The following is a 23,456-nucleotide window of genomic DNA, read 5'->3' as shown; positions in this document are numbered from 1 at the left end:
TGGAGGTCCTCCGTCTCTCAATAGACCAACAGTTCTGGCACTGTTTGGGGAAATTCCCAGCTTATCCCTCATTACTTCGGGGGACGTCAAACTGGTTTATTTTGTGCACCCTATTAGATATGACTCCGTGAGGGTCGTGTTTTACTCACACACAATTGCAGAGGCAGTTCTGAAAGACAGCAGCACATTTCACAAGCAGGGATGTGGTCTGGAGAGGATGGTTATGGACAGGGGAAATCTGGCAGAGGACGGCAAGTGGTTGAAGGTGGATGAGATTGTGTGCCCGAATGCCAGCAAAACTAGCCGTAGTTTTGGTGATCCAACCCTCAGATGGCTGGCCTTAACACTGAGAGAGTCCATTTCACAACTACAGGGATTGAAGTCCAATAGTTAGTAGACCTACAACTTTGTCTCTTGTAAATTGGAATTCAAGGGGAGACTGGTCCCTGAAGAATTCAGTTGAAATTTGTGCTTTACTTAAAGAGTGTACTATCATATGCTTACAGGAGACCTGGTTTAAATCTGACTTCATATTGCATGACTTTATCGTACATTCCAGTTTGCCTAAACAGGGCCCCATGGGAAGACCAGCAGGAGGCTTACTTATTGCAGTTGCAACATCTTTGGGACCAAGTGTTTTAAAATCCTACAAGATGCTTGACTGGTGCCATCTGCTGCTTCTACGATTTGACTCCGGTTTGTATATTGGGAAGTGCAATCTCTTGATTGTTAACATCTATTGGAATTTGAAATTGAACATTGATAATGAGCTCTCAAAATTGGGGGATTTCATGATGGAATACCAAGAAATATCTACTAATCTGGTGATAATAATTGCAGGGGATTTCAACATCAAAATTATTTGTGATTCTTTCTTTTCTAAGGGTGAAGGCATAGTTATTCCAATCTGGAGTCAGGGCAAAAAAAAGCCACGCAGGGGCTCCACTGGAGTGTCTTGTTAGATTCATGGGGTCTGATTAATGCTATGGGACACTTGCGTAGCAAAGGATTATACACAACATGGTTTAGAGGGTGGGTGCCTAACCAGTGCTATTCATTATATATTCCTTACAGATTCACTTTTAGGTTGTGTGAAGGACTTTAAGTTATTGAAGATGGACTATAGTGATCATAAGATGTTGCATCTGACTTTTGAGGGGAGCCGGGGCATGGGTGGAATTCATACTTGCAAAGCTAACCTAGAAACAAATATGGCAAAAAATAGGATTGTTTGCACAGGGGCAATGTGGAGAAAATTAATGCGGTTTTCTTTACTGACTTTAAATCCTCTAGCCTTGGAAAAAAAACTTTATTGTATACTAAAGACTCCTTCTCACATTATGTCGGAAATGTAATCTCACAAGCGGCAGTGGATTCTAAGCCAGGTTTGGTTGGGAACAAACACACCCATTGCTATGACTCTGTTATTAGAACATTTAAAAACAAGAGATCCAGGGAACTCAAGCTGTTGGCTAAAGTTGTAATTCCATTAGCAGCGAAATTAGCATTAAAGAAAAAGATTGGTAATTTCTGGAAAAGTAAGATCCTGGAACGTAGAGCAATACTGTACCAGACAGATGGGGAAAGTATTCTCAGTGCGCTGAAAGATAACACATCCAGATCTTTCTGGGCACTGGTTAACAACAAAGCTACTTTGAATCTCTCGGGCCTTTCTACTGCTATATCAGAGCACCAGTGGATTGGGCATTTTGGCAAACTCTATCAAAGGGCACATTGTAATCAGCAAACCTCATCGATTCTGTGTGACGCTGAATGGAAAATAGAGGTCAGCCAGGTGGACATTGGTACCTTGATAGGTAGGGCTTCCAACAGCCAAGGCTGCGCGACCCAATGGCTTGCAAACGTCATCTTTAAGCATAATAAGCAATTGTGGACTAAGATATTGTTTGTGCTGTTTAAAGATATTCTCCTTACTCGTACTATTCACACCTACTGGCACATCTCATATGTAGTACCTATTTATTAAAAGGGTGACCGTTCAAATCCGCTCAATTATAGGCCAATAGCCTTATTGGATGCGGACTCGAAAATCTTCTCAGGAATCATCTTAAAACACATACGTTGCTGGATCAATAGTAAAGGTATCCTGTCTAGGCTCCAATTTGAGTTTAGGAAAAATGTAGGGACGGACGCGGGGGCCTCATGTTAACTGTTATACAGGGTAAGGCATGGAAAAAGGGGGCTGAGCTGATATATTTTGCATCCATTGACTTGTCAATGGCTTTTGACAAAGTGGATAGAACATTGCTTTGGGAAAAGATGAAACATCTGGATATGCCACCGGACCTTCTCTCTGTATAAATACAGCTACATAAGGGATCCCAACTGCAGGTCAGACTTAATAATCACGGTAGTCTCTCCACACTAATTGATACTCCGAATGGTTTGCGTCAGGGGTGCGTGTTCGCGCCAACCATATTCAACTTGTATGTCTCAGATGCAAAGGAGGGCCTGGAAGAGGCTTCCTTTGTGTCTCCGGTGGTCAAAGGAATTAAAATCTGCTGGACTGCGTAGGCAGATGATTTCATGCTTTTCGACCATACGCCTACTGGACTACAGCATTTGTTGTGCAGATTTCAGAAATAAACTGATAAAAATCATTTAATGATTAATGAAAATAAAACAGTTGTTATACGCTTACATCTACGCCCCTATGTAAAACAGTTGTTACGCTCACCTGGTATCCACAGGGACACCACCAAGCTGGGTTACTCGCTGGTATTCTTCTCAGCTTTGCCCTGATGTGGTCTGCGGGGAAGGTTCTGCCTGGAAATACAGGAGGACTGTGTTCAAGACTGACCGACTCGGGTAAGTATCCTCCCTCCACCCCCGTATGATTTCAGTCCCTCTGGCCCCCTCTCCTCACCTTGTGGTAGAATTAGGCGTGCTCTCCGTCCTGCCTTCTTTGCAGGGGCGCGTTGTCTTTCATGGGCGAGTGCGGTCCAGTTACTTCACTGACGCGGCACGTTTGATATTGTTTAGGTCGGTCTTATTGCTGTTCTTTAGTTTTGTTGCTCTCCTGCATGCCTTTCTTTGTTTAAAATGTCTCTTTTTTCTCCCTTACGTATGCGGAGCTTCAGCGCGGCGAACTGGCTTGGTTGAGCCCCGCTGGTAAATGATGGCGCATTAAGAGCGCTATGATGCGGTAAGTAAGCGCTATGCACCGCGCTTCGAAGTCTTGCCTTTGCTAACCTGTGTTTTCCTTCCTTGTAGGTCGCGGTGTTCTTCAGCGCGAGTGGAATGTCCGGAGTGGTGCCAGCCGAGAGGCGACCAGCCAGGTAAGCCTTTTGAGCAGTTCGTAATTTGTAAATGTCTCTACTGCTTTCTTTAATGTTGCCTCTATCTTCCTCTTTCAGGTCGTTCTGTCCGGGAGGCGTGCAGATTCGAGGAAGCTGTTCTCAGTAGCTGCGAGTGTTTAAAGATGAAGACTGCAGGTGAGATGCTGCTGCTAATGATGTTCCTTTTGTCTCCTTGCAGGTTCTGCTACTCCAAGGTTCGAGGGAATAGCTGGACACAGTGAGTGTCACGTTGAAAGCTGCAAAAGTAACACGAAGCATGTTCTGCAGTCAGGGTGTGGTTTATATAGCCCAGTTAAAGTAGTACCAGGGAAAGTAGTCCCTAGGCTACCACACCCAAAACACTAGACCGCATAGCTTGGTTCTTAGGAACCAAGCTATGTGGATGCCTCCATGTTGGCTGACAATACAATAAAGTAGTTCCCAAGCACATTGTTTTTCATGGTGTATGAGCCTGGTGCCATAGGCGCCAGGACTGGCCCCATGAGGGCTTTTGAAGAGGATGCCAGGCTCTAGAGGCCCGAGTCCTGACTCCATCTGGCCAATGGGTTTGCCAGAGGGGGTTTTGGGCGAGGGTCGTGACAACAGTACTCCTGGTTCTTGAAACATATAAAACTTGAGGTAAGGCATAATCTTCAATATCTGAGCTATCCCATCTTTGGAAACAAGCAGAAGTCGCACTATAGAGAATATCTTGATGACAAATTTAAACCAATAATGCTACGATTGAAATAAATCAAATTTTCTACACGCAGAAAATCCTACCGCAACTTTGCTATGGACTGGAGCTGTATCCTAGATGGTTCATGGATGAACTGCCTAAATATGAGGGACGTCTCTTAATGACAATTTTTCTGTGTCTACCGAAGTGTACACCGTTGGCAGTACTACATTATGAATTGGGACAAAATTCTCTGGCATGTATGATAAATTGGAAAAAACTTGCACCAAAATGGTTACAACTGCTAGGGGCACTCTATATGATCTTTTAGGCCCGGGCATACAAAGCAACAAGATTACCTCTGTATATATACTTGAATTTAAGGAAGAATGTATAAGCTAGCTAGAAATCCTGGGCCTTTCACAGGCCCAGGATTAATGTTTAATCCGGTTAAAGTAAAAACACGCCTGGAATGGTGGGATTGGGACGTCACAATGAGCGCCGTTGTGGCAACACGCTTTCACAAACATATGGTATTGCACTATAAAAAGCTGGGAAATGTGGAACCCTATTTAATCTTGTTCCCTGACAAATCGGTTTGGCATATGTTTATGCGATTCAGGTGTAATGTTCTCCCTACAAGAGAAATCCTATTTGCTCGGAGGAGAGAGTCATGCCTGTCGCAATGCTGTAGATTTTGTCTGGAATTGGGAGTAATAGAGACTCTGGAGAATTTGGTGAGAGACTGTCCAATACTGAGATCAAATTGGATACAGTATTTTAGAAAATATGTTGTTTCCACGTGCTTAGTCAATCTGAATTTACTTTGGTGGGAAATGCTACATGGAATGGCGATTGTCAGTTTTCTGGGAAACGTATGCAAACTGGGGGCAGAAAGGGAATTGAGTGGTTATTTAGGAAAAAAGGAATAGTAAACAACTCAATAAGTAGAAGGTTCAAATTTGGAGACTTATCTTATGTGATTATGATGCGCTTATTTACTCTCTCCTACCATCATCCCTCAACTGCTTCAATGTGGGTCTGTATGTCGAAGATGGTTTTATTTTTTATTTGTCTGTATATGATGTAATGTACTATATTGATTGATTTGATTTTAAGTTGTGTAAAGGTTAACATGCTGAAGATGGATAAGCTGTATATACGCTGCAATGAATTGTATTGATTTGCTTTTAAGTTGTTTGTAAAGGTTATTACTAACCGTAAACAAATAAATAAATAATAGTTAAAGAAAAGTTAGAATGTATGTATGAGAGAAAAACGGGATATTGGAAATGAGTTTGTGGCATGAAAGCTGCATTTGGGAAAGAAGAGCGCCCTGAATGAAAGCGTTTGCAATCGCTAAACCTTCCGAGGAGTCCTCCCGCGCACGGCCTCTGACCCGGGCGCCGTCTGGGCACGTGACGTCAGCTTTCGTTAAGATTAAATCTTTTCCTTTGAGCTGATGCTTGCGGTGCCTAAATCCCTCTGTCATTGAGAGAAAAAACAAGAAAGAAACTCGAACAAACCTCTGGCCCAGTAGGGGTTGGAGCTGAATATGGCATGTGTCATATGCCAGTGACACGTGCCACTGCATGTCACCACTACAAGTGATACGTGCCACTAGCAGGTGTCACATGCCATGCCACAAAAAATGGTTTCACGTGTCACGGTAAGTCTGTCTCTTCGTTTTTCAAATTATAATCCTCCTTTTTAAAAATAAAAATACGAAACGCCAATTTTATTCCTTTTTTGTAAAAATTAAAATGCTCTACAGAGGATTCGAACTCATGACATCCTGATATGAGCCTAGCGCCATTAACCACTGCACCATTACATTTCACAACGTTAAATGTTCAAATTCTACCTCTAATGTGAAGTCTTACATGGTTCAAAGCTGCTCCTTTTCTTGATTTAAGTTACATCTTAAAACAAACTGCATGTACAATTCTGAAAGTTTGTAGGATAGAAACAATTTACGTAAAGTGTTTGCATCTTGTGCTTTTCTTGCATAATACTAAATGTAAAAAAACAGTTCTATCCAAAACCTGTTACTGTGTAATGCTTTAAATGTCAAACATGTATTGTGTACATGTTTTCCAAAACAGTATGGTCGCAATATTAAGGTGTGTGTGTTTTTACATTAATTCATGCGTTTCACACTTGACTGTACGAACTGTGATAAATACAGTACAACCATATCCTACTGATAATATGTATAACTTATATATCAGAGTAAAAATACAGGATCATGAAAACATAATTTACAAATGTTGCTAAATCTTCAGATTTAGGGCCCAATTCATAGAATCCAGCGCAGAAGCAGCACAAGTGCTGCACGCTGTGAAGGAGTATGTGCCATGCATGCACCAGCTGTGGCACAAACCAGCAATTGCACGGCACGCGTATTCATGGATTTTCTGAGGCATTAGTAACCGTGGCGCAATGAACATCAAGTAGCGCCAGCAACGCCCCCAACACACCCCCATGCGCAGGCAAAAGACAGTGAAATGCCCAATACGGCGCAACGCCCCGCACCATCCGTGACCCAGCACACATCCCCCCCATTGTAATTGCGTGCAAAATCAGAGCGTAACCCGCTCGCACCAGCCAAATCGCGTGGAAAGGCCCATGCGTACCCCGTCCGCACCCCAGCAAAATCGCGTACCCTGCTCGCACCAGCCAAATTGCGTATGAAGGCCCGCGTGTACCCCATCCACACCCCAGCAAAATCATGTACCCCACTCGCGAAATCACATGGGAAGGCCTGCGTGTACCCCGTCCGCCCCCCAGCGAAATCGCGTACCCTGCTCGCACCAGTCAAATCACGTGGAAAGGCCTGCGTGTACCCTGTGATACATGCACAACTCCCCTGGAAGCAGACGCCTCCTCACGGGACAGCCAGACCCCAGCAGTGGACCATACCCCGCAGGCAGCCCATACCACATGGCCCCCCATCACTGTGACCACACCCCGCAGGCAGCCTACACCAAATGGGATCTCCACCATCACCCGTGAACATAACCTGCAGGCAGCCCACACCACATGGCCACCCCATCACCTGTGACCACACCCTGCAGGCAGCCCACACCACATGGAACCCCGACCATCACCCAGGACTATACCCCGCAGGCAGCCCACACCACATGGGACCCCCACCATCACCTGTGAACATACCCCGCAGGCAGCCCACACCACATGGGACCCCACCATCACCCGTGAACATACCCCGCAGGCAGCCCACACCACATGGCTCCCCCATCACCCATGACCACACCCTGCAGACAGCCCCCACCACATGGGACCCCCACCATCACCCGTGACCATACCCCGCAAGCAGTCCACACTACATGGGACCCACACCATCACCAGTGAACATACTCCGCAGGCAGCCCACACCACATGGGACACCACCATCACCCGTGAACATACCCTGCAGGCAGCCCACACCACATGGGCACCCCATCACCCGTGACCATACCCTGCAGGCAGGCCCCACCTCATGTCCCCACCTGTGACGGCAACCTGCAGGCAGGCCCCGCCTCATGTCCCCAACAGAGACGGAAACCTGCAGGCAGGCCCCGCCACATGTCCCCACCAGTGACAGCAACCTGCAGGCAGGCCCTGCCTCATGTCCCCACCCCCCACCAGTGACGGCAACCTGCAGGCAGGCCCCGCCTCATGTCCCCAACCCCCACCAGTGACGGCAACCTGCAGGCAGGCCCCGCCTCATGTCCCCAACCCCCACCAGTGACGGCAACCTGCAGGCAGGCCCTGCCACATGTCCCCGCCCCCCACCCCAAAACACATTGGACCAACATACAACCACGCAGCACATGCCAACTAAAATGCCACCACACGCTGCATCCCCCTGGTGCACCTTAACACCCATCCATTAGTCATGCTCCCTATGTCATGTGAATCCTAACATCACACATGCATGCATGTGCACACACATGAACAACATTGGTGAACAGCAGGGACACGCAAATGTGTCAAGGAGGAGTGAAACGTGCACTAAACCGTTGAGACCAGATACCACTTCGATTTCAATGTCAAAAAATGATATTAAAAAACATGTATCTAAGTCACACACAGTAAAAACAACAAATTAAACATGCATGAACCAAAAGAAAAATCAAAATAAAGTGAAAACCAAAATCAATGTGATGTAAAAAATGAAAGAGTCAAAAATGTGGTCCTTGTCCATTAATGTATGTGCAAATGAAATCACATATCATGTGAAAACCATTCCAAATTAAAGTCCAAATATTTACAAAGATCCAGGGTCCATGGTCCCAAAACATGTAGAAAAATCCCAAAAATACAATACAAAAATAACTATATACAAGATGCGGAGCAAAGTCCAGGAACTCCAAATAAAAAGAAAAAAACAAATGAAACCTACTCCTAAAGAACTATATACAAAGGCAGCAGGCTAGTCCATCTCCTCACCATGCTCTCTCATATTCTCCGCCAGGGCGTCATCGAACACTGCATCCACTTCCAGTAGGCGGGCCTCGGCTTCCCCCTCGTAAGGTCCACGTTTGTCTCCTGCCCGATGGCCGATACCTGCCCCTCTGATGATGAACGCCCCGAGTCCTGTTGCCTCCTTTCCTGAGCCTGCTGCTGCCAAAATGCCCGGTGCCTTCGCCACAAGGACAGCCTCCGGGATGATGACACAACTCGGGGTTGTCGTGCACGTGCCCTCCTTCTTGGTGCCTGCACTTCCTCCCTTGCTGATCCTCCTTCGACTCCCGACTGTGGCAGGGATGTGATCTCCACCAGACTGGCCACTGGGGTTGGGACAGGTACACAGGGGGCCCTGGTGGTATCTGGGCTGGAAGACGGCAGGGAGGACACTGGCGCACAGACGAGGAAAAGGAAGAGGGGATTGCAGCAGTGGCCAGCACATGTACCAGATTTGTGACCAGGAACTGAGCTAGCTAGTTAATGAGGCGATAGACCTCATTGTGATAATGTGCAAGCCCACGATTGGAAGCCTGCACATCATCACGAATGGTGCCTGTATGCCTCACAATACCGGCTAGCAACGGCTAGCAACCGATCCACCCTGTGACAAATTGCTTCATCCGCAGGTAGTAGACGATCTGTTTGCATGGATACATCCGCCACCTGTGGAGGGGTCCGGCCTGAGGCATGCCCGCAGGTGCATACTGGTGCAGTCGCAGTTCCAGGGACAAGATCAGTCACAGGCCCCTCCACGGTGACCTGCACTGCCTCCGGCCCCTGATCCTGGACTGCACCACTCACACCTACCTCATCACCCCAGCCGGGCCCCATGTGCTGGGCTGATATGGCCTCCTGCTCCTCCTCCACCACCACCAACCTGGATGACTCCCCACTGTCTTCTGCATAGGATTGCCCTTGTGTGGGTTCACCTGTCCCTCCCACTGCTGAGGTGCCCATGACCAACTTCACCCTCTTGGGCGTCCCCTCAGCAGCTGAGGCCATTGTCATGGACGCAGCACCAGTCTCCTCACTACCGGAAGATGACGGTACCTGGGAGGAGGACTGGGCCCTGCATCTGTGCCTGGTGGAGGCATCCCCGCTGCGGTGCTCCACAGGGCCATCTCCGCCCTCTTCTTCTATCGTCACTGTGGATAGGGAAACATAGAACACAAACATCAGGCTACTGAACATATGTGTGTATGTGTGTTTGTCATAATGCAAATGAACATCATTATCACTGTCAAAGATCACAACCATCATCACCCTCCACTACACACAGGGAAGTGCCATTCACACACATTCACAAACATGTCTATCATTCACAACAGACATTCACATCCATGGACAAGGCCCTGACACAAGATCATAATTCTGTATTCAGCTCACACACATCATGGGACATACACATCTCATTCACACGCATCACCTGACAGCCATGAGGCAGGCCATGGAGTTATCACGTCACAGTGCACTCAAGGGCAAATTGGCAGCGTGAGGCAATCACAAATCAAGAACTCAAGTAACATACGTGCGGAATGTTGGGCAGTTACACACTCACTACTCAGACACACGCACATGTACACCATGCATGTCCATGATGATGACATAAGCACCTATGTGTCACACCTCTTGCATGCCCCAGACCAGACACAGGTATGCAAACATGTGTGCATCGTTACATGCCGGTGCGCAACATAGACACCATTGATGTGGGACACGCTTGAATGGACTCTCATGCAGCACTGTCAGGGACATGCACACAGACATCTGTACAGGAGGCATGCCAGACATAAGGCCAAGGTGCACACTCCAGCCACATGTCAACATGCACATGCTCAGTGGTGGACAGGAACACATGAACCATTCGACTCCAGATGGAGCACCAACTCCAAGACCTGGGGGTACAGCACTGGGTAGGCTCCAGGACCCTCATCTCGTCGGTGGTCAACCGGCCCCGGCACCTCACTCGATCATCACCAGCCTTAATGAGGCACCGGGCCTTGTTGTGGGTCCTGGACTTGAAGTCTTCCCAGCACTTGTGGACATGATGGTAGTCGCGGGGTGCCAGCCCCTCTACATTGATGGCACCCACGATGTCTGCCTAGATCTTCTTCCGTCCTTCATTGCCAACTTGCGATGGGCCGTGGAAGAGGGCTTCATGATGCCCCAGGACTTGCTCTACCAGGATGCCAACTTCCCTGGGTGAGAAGCTGACAGCCCTCTGCCTCTCTGCTGGGGGTTGCCACTTGCCTCAGATGGTATGGTGTCAGACATGGCAACCCATGAGGTAGGTGTGGGTGGGCAAGGTGGTCCTGGGGCTGGGCTGTGGAGCGGTGGTACTGCAGTCAGGAGTCTTCAGGATCAGCAGAGGTGGTCACAACGACAGGATCACTGGCAATGGCTGATGAGCAGGCACCACAATGCAGGGCATGTGGGCAGCAGGCACACAGAGTGGGCTGGCATCAGCAGATGGCTCGTAGGAGGCCGCTTTGGCAATTGTAGGCAGGTAAATGGCCTTGTAGGCAGGAGCGTGGTTTTTCCATATTCTTTCGCGTGGCCAGCCGTAAACAGAGTGACTCCACACATGCGTAAACAGCGCGTTAGCGTGTAATCAGAGGAAAGGCCTTAAGCGCGTAAGTTACGTGACATGCGCTGGACGTTGAGCGTTGTCAATCAGTATCGGGTTAAAGGTCTGCGTAGGACAACAGTGCACTGTACATGCTTTTCGTGGGGATGGATGCGTGAACTATATATTTTTGTGGGTTCACACGCAAATACTTCACTACTGTGGCAGTGCGTACTTCTTGTTTTGGCGCGGGAGTTGCCTACGTGCACACACACACGTGTGATTTTTTTCATTCTACGAGACAGACAGTGAGTCGTGCACACATTTTTCCCACTATGGTTGCCCCTGTGTGACGCGTACCCCATTTTCGAGGTCATAGTAGCCTATGTGTTCCTCGCGTACACATTTTTTGTGTTGCTGGGTGACACAGTGTACTGCAGGATGTTTTTTACTCAACGTGGGCTACCGAGGGGTCACGTACACATTGATTTTTGTTTTTCGGGTGCCAGAGCATTGCGCGACCCGTTATTTTTTCACGAGGGGTCACATAGAGCCTTTCTGGAGCACAGTGGTACGTTTTTCATCACGTACCCTGGCCCCTCACTCCAATTGCCCAGGACAATTGTTGGCTGCACCTCCCATTGTGCTAGTCCATCAGTGCCATGACTGGGAGGGCAACAAGTGGGAAGGGAGGCAAAGGTGGCCGACTTGCCAGAGGTGGCCAAGGTGGGCGACGTGGCCAGGGTGGCCAAGCTGGCCAAGGTGGGCGACGTGGCCAGGGTGGCCAAGGTGGCCAAGGTGGTCCACGTGGGCAAGGTGTGCAGGACCATGCAGGGAGAACTATGCCCCACACCCAACCGGGCCAGGGAGATGCAGCAGCTGCTGACATACCCAGCACCCGTGGTCCTGGACAAGCAGTGCCATCTGCTGTCCAGAGCAGCCAGAGTGTGGAAGCTGCAGGGGCAGCTGAGGCTACCACTACCCAGGCTCAGGGTCAGCCAGCCCGGACGGTAGTGGTCCCGGCACAGGGACAGGGTGACTCAATGGCCGATTTCCATGTCCCGAAGGCCAAGACACGTGCTGTGCAAGTTCCAGGCACCGGCACCCGGGGATCTGGAGCAGCAGTGTCATCTGCTGTTCACACCGGCCAAGGTCTGGAAGCTGCAGGGGCAGCTGTAGCAACCACAACCCTGTCTCAGGGTCACCCAGCCAGGAATGGATTGGTCCCGGCCCAGTGTGACTCAGGGGCCAAGTCCCTTGTCACTAAGGCCAAGACACGTGTGGCGCAGAGTCCTGGCAACAGCACCCAGCTACTGATACCTGCAAGCTGACCTTCTGTAGTTACATTGGTGGCTGATTCCATAGGCCAGTCCACCTGTACTCAAGCCCCTGCTGACCTGAATGGTACACGCCACTCAGGGTCTGCACCACCTCACAAGAAGCAGAAGCATGCTCCAGCAGTACAGGCTAAGACCCCAGACACGGCAAAGGAGTCCCACACGTCGAGAAAGAGGAGTTTCTGTGATGAGGAACTGGAGATGCTCGTGGACTACATGTTGGAACATGGCTGTGACATGCTGGTGCAGGCAGGGAGCACACATACACCTGCTCAGCGTATGACCCACTGGCAGTGCCTCGCTGACCATATTAGCGTCTTGGGCTATGAGAGGCGCACAGATGGTGATGTTGTGAAGTGTTGGAATGAATTCCAACACCGAGCAAAAGACAAGCTGGCTACAAAGTTTGCCTCTACTATGGTGACTGGCAGTGGGTCACCACTAGAGGACGATGAACTCACTGGACATGAGGAGATCGCTAGTGATTTCATTGCAGTGGAGCAGATCCAAGGCGTGGGAGACCTGCCAATATATGAGGGAATGTCTGGTGAGTGGTGATCCGTGTGTGTATATGCCATGTGTATGTTGCTTGGGTGATGTGTTATGATTGTCTGCCAGTTCAGGCTACATTGTAATGACTGTCATGTGTGACCCATGTGATGTTGGACTGATACGTGCTTGTTGTCATGCAGACTGCATACAAAACATATGCTCCACACAGAGGCAATCCTCATCACCACACCTGCTCCCTCCTTCCATGACACTCTCTGTCCAGCCTCTCTTGGCCCTATTCTTGCTCCAACCTGTGGTCGCGGATAGCCTGTGATGATCTTCCACTCAACAGTCGCCTTCTATCATCACATGACTGACATCTCTGTGAGGTCACCCTGCAAGTTGCTCATCCTCAGAGGCATTCTTCCTTTCCTCTCCATCCCCCCAGCAGCTCACTGTCTCCAGAGGACTGGTAATTCCTATGATGGACTACTGCAACAGGCTTTACCAGGATTTCTATGATTCTACACTCTTCCCTCTGCAACTCTGCCAGTCCTGGACTGTGTGAAAAGTCCTTTAGGCTTGGTGCAAGGTATCTCCCTAGGACTGTGATGATGGCACAGACTCACAGTGGCTATGCGTGTTCATTCCTGAACCCTGTGCATTCTTAGCAAGTCCCTATGGGTCCTGGGCCAGTAATTCCTTCAACTCCACCTCCAGTATTTACTTCATTCTCATGGTCTTTGATCATCCCTTTCTTACTCCCTCAGGGTCAGTTGCTCCTCATGGAAATTAGTTTGTGGTTCACATCTGTGTTGAGCTGGGGCCTCCCTCTGGTACAGCCTCCCTGCCTCTATGTAACTGGAGGTGTAGCTTGATGCTTCTTCATGTGTTGTGCTTTCTGTCCTCCTCTCCCCTGCTGTAGTCCCAGATGACTGAGAGAATGCACTTGCCACCTGCCCACACTGTCTGCTACGACACTGAGCAACCATTTAAACCCATGCACTGCCCCCCAGCCACCCCCACCCTTGGGGGTGGGGTTTACTGTATCCATACAACCACTACCAACACTTTATACATGATGACGGCACTTACCCTTACACTGCCATCAGGCCACGACATTGACATTACTGGATCTGTGTTTTTATTCGTAGTTGAGGCCGTACCCATGTACTGCACTGCACCCACACACTTCTAAACCCTGTTATCCCCTTCAATATGCCTATTCACTTGCGTGATATCAATGTGACCTAGCATTATTGAATCCGTATGCCTGCCCTCACTGTATTACAACACCCTAGCGTTGTTGCACCCTGTGACACATGTGTGTTTTCTAATAGGGAATTCCATGAAATGTCATCTGACATGCATTGTACATGGCCCATGGTCAGTAGTATTCAACTTCCATCTGAGGCTGGTTGACAACCTGCTATGGCTATACTACGTGCCATCTGTGTATTGGCATCAGTCATGTTTGTGGAAGGACTATTCCAGTCACATGCTTGTGTGTGATGCAGGTGCTATGCAGTATATGTGTTATTTTGCCCTTTGACACGCATCCATGTCTGCTTTCAGGCGCCCCTTCCCTTTCATTGACACTGTGTGCGTGCCTGACTTTGTGTCATGTGTGGTGGATGGTGCGAGGTGGTGGTGCGAGGTGGTGGAGGAGGCTGCGGTAGGGTTGGCTAATTCCTTGTGGACTTTGAAAAGTGTGTCTGTGTTATTGGATACCGCAGAGATGCAGGCTTGTATAAAGACTCTTTTCTGGGAGCAGATGCAGAGTCTATACTGCCTTTGGAGGAGGCGGCAGGCCAGTTTGTCAGAGGGTGCGCCAGAGGAATCCCATTTCCATTTGGCTGCCCTGCTCTTGTGTTTAACGGAAGCTGATTTGGAGTCATACCAAGAGTTGCACTTTTTGTTAGGCTTCAGTCGTACCCTCATGACAGAGGCAAGAATGTAAAGAGTATTGGAACCAGAGAGGATAAAGTTTGAGAGGGCTGTGGCAGGGTGGGAGTCAGTCGTAGGAGTAGAAGGAGCATAATAGGTGGAGGCAAAGGCAGCTACTGAGACTCTTTTCATGGGTCAGATGACCTTGTAGACGGGAGGCAGTGCCGGGCTTACCTATGCAGCGGGAGGAGAGAGCTTCAAGTGAGAAGAGAGGAGAAAATGATCAGTCCAGGAGAGAGAAGTAGTGAGAGGGCTAGATAGCGGAATGTCAGTTGAGAAGAGAGCATCCAAGGTGTGGCCAGCGCTGTGCGTTGGGCCAGACGGTAAAATGGAAAGAAAGGGAGAGTCCCAAAGGTTAAATAAAGGTCTTAAGGAATCAGGTGAGTCGAGATGGATGTTGGGATCACCTAGTAGGAGGAGATGAGAAGAGGAGGAAAGGAGAGAGGAGGCCAGGTCAGCCCATTACGAAAGGAAGAGGGGGGGCTGACCAGGTGGCCGATGGAAGGTGGACAGCAGCAGTGAAGAGCTTGGAGTGAGGGACAGCCTGCAGATCAGGCACTCAAAGGATGAGTAGGCCTGAGTGGGAATGACAGACACAGGGATACACTCAGGGAACATCAATGCTACTCCCCCACCTGGTCTGTTTGGTCTAGGAAGAGAGAGTATTGTGTAGCCTTCTGGGAGAAGTGTGTCAAAACTTGTGACAGAGCAATCCCTGAACCAGGTTTCAGTGATGGCAAGAACATCACAATCCAGGAGATCAAGGAGGTTGCAGATGTCAGAGGAGTGTTTGACAGCTGAGCGAGTGCTTACCATGGCAATGTGGAGCAGATTGCAATCAGTGAAAGACTTACGGGGGGAGAAGGGGACAGTGGGCCCCCCTAAGTGATGATAGTACCTGAGGTCAGAGGTGGAGGGGGCAGAAGAGCCAAGGCCGTTAAGGGAGCCGGGACCTTAATGGGTGAGGCGGGAGCCAGTGCGGGAGCCACCACAGGGGGCAAGGGAGCCCCAGATACAGTGTTAGTGGGTGACTGGTTCACCCAAGAGGAGAAGGCAGATGGGGTTGTCAATGTGTGGGGTGGTGGCAAGAAAGCCATGGCGAGGGTAGAAGGGTGGTTAGGAGGTGGCAAGGGAGCCAAGGTGGGCACAGCTGGCATGGGAGCCAGGGCAGCTGAAGGAGCTGGTGCAAAAGGCAGAGGGAGGTTGATAAGGCGGGGGAGGAGCCTATGAAAGAGTAGAAGGTTGGTTTGAGGACCCTAGACCTGATGGTACCATTGCAGTAGACATTGATGATGCCCCTGGAGGTGGAGAGGGCAAGAAAGACCTCACAGCGGGTGCCACCATTGATGGGCAAAGAAGAGAAAGGAGAGAGAAGAGCAATCATATGGAGAGTCCATAGGACAGGTGAGGGAACGACAGAGTATGTCTGTGAGAGTCTCTCTGACAGAGGCAATGACATAGGTGACTGCAATTGGAAGGCCTGGGGTAGAGCTCAGTATGCCCTTCTTGAGGTTCTTCCTGACAGACTTAGTAAGGGGTGAAGGATAAGGGATAGAGAAGCAGCTTGAGAAGATAGGAGAGATAGATAGCGCCAGAGCAAACTGCAGAGAGTGAGGTACACTTAACCAGGCTGAGGCCAGAGAGGTGCAGCGAGAGCAGAAGGTAGAGGGGGGGAGACAGGGAACAAGACTGGGAGAAAAACAATGGGAGCTGTGGGAGGTAATATGCACAGAAAAACAGTGAACATGCAGAGGAAGGGGACGTAGTGGGTGTATGGCTGAGGGGAATAACAGCACAGAGGGACAATGGGACTGAGGAAGGGTGAGGGAACCGGTAGCAGACTAGACAGAGTACAGAGGGGTGGACTTGTCAACACATTCTCATGAAAAGCAGGTTATGCACACAGCTAAAAACAAATGTAAACAGGAGCAGGACAATCAAGATGGGCACACAGCTGAAAACAAATTTAAAAAGCAGCAGGACAATCAAGATGTGCACACAGCTAAAAGCGAATTTAAACAACAGCAGGACAATCAAGATGTGCACATAGCTGAAAATGAATTTAAACACCAGCAGGACAATCACGATGTGCACACAGCTGAAAACGTATTTAAATAGCAGCAGGACAATCAAAGTGATAAATATTTTAGAGGAGTCATCGATCTGACCATGCTAACCAGAGCTTTCGCCTCAACTTCCACTGCCTCCGATGTCGACGTCCAAAGACCTGGATAACCCAGCAGGTAGTCCATGGGGTTGCCAGCCACTGCATTGAAATGGACAGTGACCATGTAATCTGACAGTTGCAATCAAGTGCTCTAATGGGAGTGGTGTGCGCAGAAATGACCCTTGGAAAATTGGGAGTAGGGGTTTTGGGTCCATCACGATCATGATAGGGTGATGAAAAATGTAAAGGTGGACATGACGACACTACAACAGACCAAGGAATACCTCACACTCTATTTGTGAATGTCGCATTTCTGTTCGTATCAATGCTTTGGGAGCCCCCACTCTCTGCACCCCCTATTCCAGGGTAAAGGGCCTTCCTTCTTTCCTTATGTGGCTCCTGAAATGCCTGGCCTGTTTAATATAGCAGGGGACCCCAGGCTCCATCTAGCCCATGTGTCTCTGGAAATATTGCTTTTAACTAAACCCTGTCATGCTTTTCTTCTATTCTTTGACCCACTACTGAGATCCCACACAATAACATGTAAAATGTGACTCGGAAGCAATGGGCCTCACAAAATGAACAACTTATCAAAATGCAACACATCACACACATCTATGACTCCAAGAAATCAACAGCCTACAGAAGGACAAACATATGATACATAGATTTTAAGAGAAAGCTATATTTCACATGGGCCTGCAGTATAAGAATATTGTTACTCTCTTGCCAACATGGACTAGGGGAAAAGCCATATAATTGCTGCCATTTCTTCCATAAAGCTGTGGCCCTGAGGGCAGTTGTCCATTTCGTGCATGCCTTTGAAGGACAATAGAGGTCGGGCAGAGTGTGAGACATATGAGCCACAGCGACCAGTCTGTTGGGAAGCGTCTGGATTTTCCTCGGCTGAGGCTTAAGGAAAGTAGACATTAAGGTGAAGTAGTCCCTCCGTGAAGCCTATCCCTTGACATTGACTGGGGTCTGCAGCACCGACCTGGTAGTGATGAACTTGCACATGAAATCAATAAGAGAATTGCTAGGTCCTCTCCTTTCCTGATGTAACATTAAAAAACGAAAGATCTGGCTTAGAAACCCTAAACTGTGCTTCATATGAGACTGCAGGATGTGGTTTCTAATAATATTTAGAAGCAAAGCAAGAATATGTCCTGTCAGACACTACAGTCATGTTTGTGTGCCAGAATATATATGTCAGACCATCACATGGGTTGTGTAGCCTCTCGCACACCACCTGTGCTGAAATTACACACATGATCATCTTATCTATCCCATTTATCCCTCTGTATCCAAAGTTGCCACAGAGATCAGCTGGAGATTCAGCAGTCGAGGAGTACAGGACACAGCTTAGCCCAAGTCAGACCAGCATGTGCTGTTGAGTGCTGTGTTCAGCAGTGTGTTACTTACTTCAACCCAGTGTTGCCACAAACAAAGGGACTGTCTGAGGCACAGCTGAAGATCTTTGCAAATGTAGAAAGAAAATCCTGCTCAAATATGAGACTGCAGGTGTCCGTCTCCTTTTGCTAGAGACTCCCACGATTTTAGGGACACTTGGCAGCTCTGTTGACAGAGAAATGTAGGGGGGACTCCATGACACGATATGGAATACATTGCCAGAAAAAAGGGACTAGCCAGAAATGCTGTCTAATGGTAAACTCCATTGAGGCAGTTGGTACTGTGGTAGAGTCCCAATTGTCAATACTTTCTTTCAGGAAAGTCATGATTCTATTAAAGACACAGAGGCTCGTATTATGCATACTCTTCTTTATTGAAACTCAAGCAGCAATCTTAAAAAGAAAAAAAACATTAAACAAAAATAAAAAAAACCTTTTCTGTCAATGTATTCTTTGCAGTTTGAAACTCTATTGCCCACAGGCATGACACTTGTCCTAGTCCATGAATCACAACGTTATGGTCCTATCACCTCACAATTCCTCATCCCCAATTCCTCTTTCTTTCACTGTCTCGCTGTAGCTTCCTAATGAATGACTCCATCTCGAACAGGATATAGCGAAGAACAAAACCTACAATGAACCGCCTCCAACTCCAGCAGGGATCCGCCGTGTGTTGTCTGCCTGTTTAGTGTCCGCATCTGCTGTCAGGTTCCCTTGGAGGTTCAGCAGATTCCTTCTTAGATAAGTGACTGTAAAATTACTGACAAATGCAACTTGTTTTAACATATGATTGATGGGAAATTGATCAGTTAGTTAAAAGAACTTTTAAACAGAAGAGGTGATTGAGCAAACATAAGACTGTCAAGTAAAGTTTAGTCTTTAATGGAAAGTCAATACTGTGATGTTTCAAAGGGTTGTTCATTTTCTACAGGGGCAGAGACAGTGCCCCAGCTTTGAGTCTGTGATAAACCGCAGGAACTCCATTCTCTGCTGTGGCCTGGTGTTGGATTTCTCCCAATTGATGAGAAATCCCAGTTTCTCTAGGAGACCCGTCATTGGGACCATTTGCTCTGGCAGCTGCATTGGATCCTGCGCCATGAGACAAATATCCTCGATGTATAAAATCAGTCTGACTCCTGAGTAGCTTTGTGAAGCACCACTGTGCTGAAGTTAGTCCAAAAAGGGAGACGCATAAACTCTCACCTTTGCCATCACCAGAGGAATTCTAAAAATTGCTGGTGCATCTCAGGAATGGGTACTGCTAGATAGGCATCCCTCAAATCTGTGCAGGTTAGCCAGTGCCCTTTCTGCAAAATGTCCCTGAAGAGATGGATTTCCTCCATCTTGCAGTGTCGGTACACGAGAAAGGCATTAAATTGCCTGAGATTATCACCGGCCTGACCTTTTGCTTCTGTTTCACCAGTAAGACATTGCTTAGGAAGCGTTGCACCACCTGCTGCGCTGGCCTTATCGCCATTTTCTTTAGAAACTCTCCTACTTCCTTGTCCATGAGGCTTTGTTCCTCCTCTGTGTTTAGGGAGAATTCTCAAAATGTGCTCATTTCCCTTACCTTTTGAGACCCCCAGCAACTTTGCTGGATTTCTAGGATTTGATTTTTCTACCTGGGAAGAGTGTGAGCCTTTTTTTTCCCACTCTTCCATGTATTTTGATGTGTGTTTTACTTTTGTGTTCTTTGGTTATGGTGTTTTCAAACAACTCCATAGGCATCATCTTTTTCTTTGTGCCACACAACACCTTCAGTGTAGTGGCAAAGGGGTGTCTTTCAGACTCCCCAGGGTTTAAACACTTTCTCTGGGACTGACTACTGTCTCCCAGAGCATGTAAAGTTAAATTGACTTTACTAGTCTTTATATTTACTGACCCAGAATCTTCCTATAGAGTGCTGGAGGGGTTGCCTAGCATCCCCTGAGTCAAAACACTCATGTAACAGTCAAATGTTACCCTTTCCTACTTTAAATGGCTGGTGGCAGTGGTTTAGATCAAACTATCATGATTTTACCAGACCACGAACAACGGTAGCAAAAAAATCGGGTCAGCCATGTTTTTCAAGATGGCGCCCAAGACCTATCTGTAAAAACAGACTCCGGTCCACATTTTTTGCCGTTTCTTTTAGGAAAGGTCCTTCTTGTGTTTAACCAGGTTTGGTCCCTTTGTTCGTTGTCCTTTGGCGGGTTACAGTGCTGAAGCCCTCCTCTGGCGCCTCAGTGTCTGGGGTGGACAGGATGTGAGGGAGGTGCCCGTAACTCCCTGTGCTTAGTCTCCTAGGAGACCTGAATGCACTCTGACGTGATTGGCTGGCTGGCTGTCCGGCAACGACAGCCACCCTGCTGTGTGAGTGACAGCCAGGCTGGAATGAATGGGGGAAAACTGTTTAAAAGCAGGTTTCTGGGACTTAGGAAGCAGAGTCGACCACTGGAACGAAAGAACCGAAGACGAGCTGAAGGAAGAGGACTTCTGCAACTCCTGGACGACCGGTGAAGCCCTGCTGCAGGTCTGAATTGCCTGAAACCCCATCAACAGAGAAGCCCTTCAAGGTTAACTCTTTCCCTCGAATTTGGTGGGACCAACCAACTCACAAGCCACCTGGAAACCGTCCCCTCCTGGTCGAATTTTCTACAGAGTGCTGTGGAAAACCAGATAGCCAGTGGGAAGGATACCAGTTTGTGTTCTTTAAGGCACTCATACCTTAAACCGACGTTTAGCCAAGCTTGTGGCCTCGTCCCTGGGCAGTGCAGGAACCTCCCGACGTCCTCCTTCTTGTCCCTACGACTGAAGCAGAGGAACAGCGAGGTCTGCTTGAACTGCCAGGAACAACTGCCTCAGCTACAGCTCTTCTTAACTTTAAAGGTACTGTGCAAACGCGGTCCGGAAATCTTTTCGACCACAGAGAAAGTTTGTGAAACTTTCCCCTCTTTGAAGGCTGGTCCTTCCCTAAACATTTGTGTAGAGATATCGCGAGAGCCGCAACTCTCGCGAGATCTCGGCCGCGGCCACTAGGGCCGCCCCCGCGCGCTCGGCGCGCATTACGGGAGCAGCAGAGGACGCGTCAGGACGTGTCCTCCCAGCTCCTCCGAGAATTAGGCCCTCAGCCTAACAAGAGACAAGACAGCCTCCCAGCTGCAACACATTAGTTAAGAGGCACGTTGTCCAGTTGGATTTCCCCACATATACATCTATATGTGACAACTGATGTCGTATGCTGAATAAAGGACATCACAATAACTAAGACGCCTCCTGTCATCCTTACAACTATTATACAACATAAATTGGCGACGAGGATCACCGCTACAACCCACGTGAACCATGCAAGGCGCGACACCACCACCGCCCTTCCTACAAACTCCAGGTAGACCTGCCATCCCGTGGCCGCAATGGCAACCCTTATTTAAGACGTACGTAGAGGCTGTGGGCGGTGCAGGATTCTCAGCGGCACGGCGCAGGGCAATGTTACTTAACGCCCTAGGTGTAGAAGGACAGAGGGTGTTTGAAAGTCTCACCCCGAGCCCGGTGGTTGGTGACAACGATGACGTCTTCAACGAAGCTGTAAGAAGAATTGTAAAAAGGTTTGCCAGTAAAGAGAACACGTTTCTGCACAGAATATGTTTCTATAGCCGCAAACAAGAAGCCTCGGAACCCGTTGACGACTACGTTACCAAGCTGCGGGAATTGGCAGCGCTGTGCAGCTTTGGTAACAATGCCGAGAGCCTCATCTGCGACATGCTGGTGGTTCACACCAACAGCAGGAAAGTGCAAGATAAATTCATTATGGAGAAGGAACTGCTGCTAGAGAAAGCGATTGAGATTGCCAGAGCAGTCGAAGAAACAGCTGGGAGACGAAAAGAACTCACGGGAAGCCATAGTTCCACTGAAATACAAGCAGTGGCGTTTCGCCCGAAGAAAGAGAGACAGGTATCGAACACGAAAGAAGAAAAATGTAGCAAGAAAGAACCACTGAAATGCCACAGGTGTACAAGCACGAAACATTTGGCGTTTGACAGGGAGTGCCCAGCCAGAGATAAAGAGTGCTCTATCTGCAAACGTATTGGCCATTTCTCGATTGTGTGTCGTGGAGAAACAAGAAAGTCGCAAACGTCAACATGGATCGCAACACGGAGAGAGATTCGTCCTCGGAAGATGAAGGGAGACCCACAGTCATCATGGTGAACAGTACACGGGCCAGAAGAGAAAAACCCCATTGCATAATCAAAATCAACGGGGTGGAAACAAAAGTCATGGCGGACTCAGGTTCTGACCTCACCATAATAGCCCTATGCACATACAAAGAAATGTTGGGGACGGAAAAGGTTCGAGTGCTCACCACACGGCACAAACCCACGGTTTTTGGAGGGGCGTCAGTTGACCTACTGGGCTATATCAATGGGAAGGTGGAGTTTAAAGGAAGAGAAACCACCACCAGAGTATATTTCAGCCAAGAAGGCCCGGCAGTATTAGGATGGGACGACCAAGATAAATTGAAAATCAAACTGGACCCCAGCACAGAAGATCAGGTACTCTCTGTCTGTGGGAGGAGTGTGCCAATAGTCAAATGTGATTATCCTAAACTCTTCTCGGAGGAGCCGGGACATATCAAAGGCTTCGTCCACAAAATAATGCTCAAAAGGAATGCGGTCCCAGTCAAACATCGCGTGAGACCAGTACCAGCAACCGCGAGAGACACACTCAGGAGTCAATTGGACAAAATGAGGATGGATGGCGTCATTGAAGAAATTGAAGCTTCGGAGTGGCTGAGCCCAGTCGTGCTCATAAAGAAACCCAACTCACAAGAGCTAAGGGTTTGCATTGACCTTCGCAGTTTAAACTTGGAGGTCATTACGGACAGTTACCCGCTACCGAGCATAAATGAACTGATTCTTATGATGAAAGAAGCCAAAATATTCTCAAAACTGGATATGAGAAACGCGTACCATCAGATACAATTGCACAAGGAATCCATACCCCTCACAGCATTCATCACTCCGTTTGGCACCTATCAGTTCACCAAGATGCCATTCGGCTTATCTTCTGCTGCATCGGCTTTTCAACGAATGATGGATGTCCTACTACGGAAA

This window comes from Ambystoma mexicanum, chromosome 2p (assembly GCF_040938575.1).
Source record: "Ambystoma mexicanum isolate Mex_15411 chromosome 2p, UKY_AmexF1_1, whole genome shotgun sequence".
Taxonomy (NCBI): Eukaryota; Metazoa; Chordata; class Amphibia; order Caudata; family Ambystomatidae; genus Ambystoma; species Ambystoma mexicanum.
The sequence above is the reverse complement of the archived record's forward strand: the minus strand, read 5'-3'. Positions refer to the sequence as shown.